General features: G+C 46.7%; 1 non-coding gene across 1 annotated transcript; it reads left to right on the forward strand.

The window, feature by feature from the left end:
• The first annotated feature begins 2885 nt into the window (after nucleotides 1-2885).
• Trnas-gga lies at nucleotides 2886-2970 on the forward strand. Its single transcript is given in 2 exon segments — nucleotides 2886-2926; nucleotides 2936-2970. It is a non-coding gene; the product is annotated as a tRNA-Ser (tRNA).
• The last annotated feature ends 2331 nt before the right edge of the window (nucleotides 2971-5301 follow it).

The raw sequence follows: 5301 nt of genomic DNA on the forward strand, positions 1-5301 counted from the left end.
TGCAAAACACATATAGACTGAACGTTAAACAAACTTGTTGCTGACTTTGAAGAAACGGCTTCTCCACCGTGAACGTCATGTTTATGGTTGAGAAATGAATAAAGAGGCGACGCGATTTAGGATATAGCAGAGATTAGCTGCGTTTTGCTTGAGTCTAACTGCCAAGCTTAAAATGCCAGCGAACTTTCCAAGTTTCTCTCGAGTTCACAGGTCGGCAAACGCCTTGCGTCAACCAGTGCTCTGTATATATAAATGTAGCCTTGGCATTGCTGCGGATCTTCTCCGAAGTTTCGGGGAGTTTGTAAGCTCGGCACAGAATTTCTGGGCGTACGGAATTGAAATGAAAACATTTCTAGAGATCTGGAAGTTCTGAGAAAATAGATAATTTCTATTTCAGATCTGCAACTCACATTGCGCAATACGACAGCGAGAATAATTATTTACTCACTTGCAGCAGGGATAATGTCTCTTTTAGCAGGGATGATTTATAGCATGCTCTTTTCTCCCGGTCGGAAATCAGAAATCAGATAACAAGCCTACAAAATACAGCACGAAGATAGGACTCCAGATGTCATTCAAAAAGACTGGATAATGGAAGCAGATCCACTAGTAATCAACAGCATAACTGTAAATAACAGAAAAGTAAAAACAGTGAAACTATTTGAACACTTGGAGAAATTATAATATTCAACTTGGGCGAGAAATCTGCTTGGCAAGAAAGAACTAACAAAGTGATGAAAGTTCAAAAATTAATACGGTCCACATACAATAGAAAATGAATATTTGTATGTATTGTATTGTATGTTAACTGGGGACCTAAAAACGACGGAGAGACTCCGTCCCCGCCGCAGCCGCAGTGGACCACAACCCCACGAGGACTACCGCAGTCCACTTCACCCCTCCGCCACCCCACACCGAACCCAGGCTTATTGTGCGGTTCGTCCCACAGTGGACACCCCCCCGCCCCCCTCCCCCAGGGAACGTCTCACTTCAGACGAGTGTAACCCCTACGTTTTCGTGGTAGAGGAATGGTGGTGTACGCGTAAGTGAGGAACTTGTTTGCGCAGCAATCGCCGACATAGTGTAGCTGAGGCGGAATAAGGGGAACCAGACCGCATTCGCCGAGGCAGATGGAAAACCGCCTAAAAACCATCCACAGACTGGCTGGCTCACAAGACCTCGACACAAGTCCACCGGGCGGATTCGTGCTGGGGACCAGGCGCTCCTCCCCACTCCGGAAAAATGAGTATTACTCGAAACAAACTTAAACCTTAACAAGGCGGTGGTTCAACCAGAGGTGACATACGAAAGTGATTCTCTTTTCGAAGTCACCCTGGAAAACATATTCGATAAAATCCTAGAAATAGAGAGAAGAATATCTAGAACATACATAAATAAGAAATATCAGGAAAGATGGACAAAGGTGGGTAGTGCCAAATGAAGTGATGTACAGCGAGCTGTAGCCCATTACGGGCACTACACGGAAAAAAGGAATTCTTTTTCTGGTCACATTACGAGGACACCAGAAATCAGATTACAAAGTAAAATTATAAAGAAACTTTGGAACATGAAGCGGTAAGCAGGATTGATAAAGAAAATCGGGGAAGATACGAAAGAGCTAGAATTTAACCTGGACGATTTGCAAAACCAAATAGACAAATTAAAGAAACTGAAAACATGAAAATAAGATAAAAAATAGAAAAGCGACAAACAATACAAAGAGTATTTACAGATGAGGTACGACAAAAAAGATCAATATGGGAAGAAAACTTGTTGAAGAAGATGGCCAAAAAATGATTGACTACAGTGGTCCAATGAGGCCGTAAAAGCAAGAAGGAGAAGAATTTCGTCGTTGCCTACCATACTTCGTAAATTCCTTAATCACGCAAACGATCTAAATAAGTAAAGGAATATAACTGACAGCGTTATCTGCTTCCATTATCCGGTCTTTTCGGATGGAATCTGGAGTCCTATCTTCGTGATGTATTTTGTAGGCTTGTTATCTGATTTTTGATTTCCTGAGTGTTGTTAGCTGGTAACGCTAAGTGATCTCAAATCCGAAGCAATTTAAGTATGTTTGATTTTTCTTGGTTCCAACTCTTATGTTTTTAGGATTTTACTTGTACCATTCCCGCATCACTTTCTCCAGAGCAAGTAATGGTGATAAATCATCTCTCTGTTTCAATCCTGTTTTAATCTAAATGGCTTAGATATTTCTCCTCTGAACTTTACTTTAGGTGTGGTGTTTGTTAGAGCTGAGTTTATCATTTTCGTTAATTTGGGATAGAGACCGAAATTCTTAGTACCTTCATCACTAAAGACCTGTGAATACAATCATAAGCTCTTTCGAAGTCTACAAAGGCTATGACGTACTGTTTCTGTCTTCTTATGAGGTAATTCATTACCATTTTCAAACTGATTGTCTGTTCTGGGCAGCTTCTCCAAGGTCTAAATCCTCTTTGGTATTATCCTTCTTAAGCACTCTACTGTATTGTTGGAAAACCTGAAGAGCGGTTGTTAAATAGACCAAAACGAATAATTGCCAAAGAATGTATTAATCTCTCGGGCGGAAATTAAAAAAATTCTGTTAAAACTATTCAGTCATTGACTGATGCAATTCATTATCACATTAATTAAGGGTTTTGAGACATTTTTCTTTCTTCAAAGGATTTCCTGTAGCATTTCTGTTACATTCTTGCATGGGCTACACCGACCTGTTACAATCATACCCTGAGTATGCTTCTAAATTAGTTCGACGCCTGTCGTGATGGCTACTGAGTAACGACTCCAGACACTGGAACAATGCTCTTGAATTAGTCACTCAGGCTTCTTGTACTGGATTGCCTTTACAGATATACTGCATTTTCCCAGAACCATTCCAAGCCGCCCGAGGTGGCCGAGCGGTTAAAGGCGCTACAGTCTGGAACCGCACGACCGCTGCGGTCGCAGGTTCGAATCCTGCCTCGGGCATGGATGTGTGTGATGTCCTTAGGTTAGTTAGGTTTAAGTAGTTCTAAGTTCTAGGGAAGTGATGACCACAGCAGTTGAGTCCCATAGTGCTCAGAGCCATTTGAACCATTTGAACCATTCCAACTTCCTTCCCTCTATCGCTTAATACACTGCCGGAATAAATGCCGCCCCTTTTATTGACAAGTGATGTGACAGTTCATCATTGTAGGAGCATATGATAATAAATGCAGACCAAATGAAACACGTGTCGCAGTAAAGGGCTCCCAAGAAGTCGTACAGTGTACGCCCCTCATAAAGGTACTGAATGACAACCTGATCTGCTGTTGTCATATGTCAGAGCGACCGAGAGGTATGGTTTGGAAGAGAGGGGTGACTAACGGCGAAGCGGGCAGAGAAACTCCGGCAAGTGTGTCATTGACTTTACTGCATCGAAGGCACTCAGTGGGCCTTCCACTGATCCTGGTGAGGTGCTGCGCAGGTGAGCGTGGGTCAACGCTAATCGCGACTGCCGGAATCTGCAGCGCCGGCTTCCGACCCCCCAGCCTTGCAGACGTAGCGCTACCACTCACGTCGCGGCTAAGTGACCGCCGCGTGTGTTGGCTGCGCCGGTAGCCCGGGCCACGGCTGGCTGCTCCCTCAAACGCAACTCGTGGAACCCATGTAGGGCGCCGAAGGGAAACAACCGACCGCTGTCACTGTAGTGAGCCTTAGCAGCTCCGGCCATCCGCCCAGGGCAGCTCGGTCAGTGACCGCACACAGCTCCGCATATGGGAAGCCGCGAGTTTGCGGCTCTGCCCCACCCAGCTTGCAGTCCGCCGGACGATGCCACCCAGAGAGCGGAGTCCAGCAGACCTCTCGCCCGTCATGCCGCTGCAGTTCCAAGGTGCGGCCCGCGCCGGCACAGCTATGACGGATCCGTGGAGCAAAGGTTGGAGGTAGCTTCAGCGGGCCGATTGATCGCCAATATCCATCACTAGATGGTCGTCGTGGTTTACCTGCAACTTAAACAATCGTCATTCTCTCCGGTTCTAGACGCACAACACAATGAGCGCCCCTCCCCCTCCCCCCTCCCATTTCAGCCTCGGGCTCGCTTTTTTATACGTCTTTTCCCTACGCCTTTGACGTACGCTGCTGGCCATTAAAATTGCTACACCACGAAGATGACGTGCTACAGACGCGAAATTTAACCGACAGGAAGAAGATGCTGTGATATGCAAATGATTAGCTTTTCAGAGTATTCATACAAGGCTGGCGCCGGTGGCGACACCTACAACGTGCTGACATGAGGAAAGTTTCCAACCGATTTCTCATACACAAACAGCAGTTGACCGGCGTCGCCTGGTGAAACGTTGTTGTAATGCCTCGTGTAAGGAGGAGAAATGCGTACCATCGCGTCTCCGACTTTGATAAAGGTCGGATTGTAGCTTATCGCGATTGCGGTTTATCGTATCGCGACATTGCTGCTCGCGTTGGTTGAGATCCAATGACTGTTAGCAGAATATGGAATCGGTGGGTTCAGGAGGGTAATACGGAACGCCGTGCTGGATCCCAACAGCCTCGTATCACTAGCAGTCGAGGTGACAGGCATCTTATCCACAAGGCTGTAACGGATCGTGCAACCACGTCTCGATCCCCGAGTCATCAACCATCTGCACGAACAGTTCGACAACGTTTTCAGCAGCATGGACTATCAGCTCGGAGACCATGGCTGCGGTTACCCTTGACGCTGCATCACAGACAGGAGCGCCTGTGATGGTGTACTCAACGACGAACCTGGGTGCACGAATGGCAGAATGTCATTTTTTAGGATGAATCCAGGTCCTGTTTACAGCATCATGATGGTCGCATCCGTGTTTGGCGACATCGCGGTGAACGCACATTGGAGGCGTGTATTCGTCATCGCCATACTGGCTTATCACCCGGCGTGATACTACGGGGTGCCATTGGTTACACGTCTCGGTCACCTCTTGTTCACATTGACGGCACGTTGAACAGTAGACGTTACATTTCAGATGTGTTACGACCCGTGACTCTACCCATCAATCGATCCCTGAGAAACCCTACATTTCAGCAGGATAATGCACGACCGCATGTTGCAGGTCCTGTACGGGCCTTTCTGGATACAGAAAATGTTCGACTGCTGACCTGGCCAGCACATTCTCCAGATGTCTCACCAATTGGTCAATGGTGGCCGAGCAACTGGCTCGTCACAATACGCCAGTCACTACTCTTGATGAATGTGGTATCGTGTTGAAGTTGCATGGGCAGCTGTACCTGTACACGCCATCCAATCTCCGTTTGACTCAATGCCCAGGCGTATCAAGGCCGTTA

The sequence above is a fragment of the Schistocerca piceifrons genome, chromosome 1 (genome assembly GCF_021461385.2).
Source record: "Schistocerca piceifrons isolate TAMUIC-IGC-003096 chromosome 1, iqSchPice1.1, whole genome shotgun sequence".
In the NCBI taxonomy this organism is placed as follows: Eukaryota; Metazoa; Arthropoda; class Insecta; order Orthoptera; family Acrididae; genus Schistocerca; species Schistocerca piceifrons.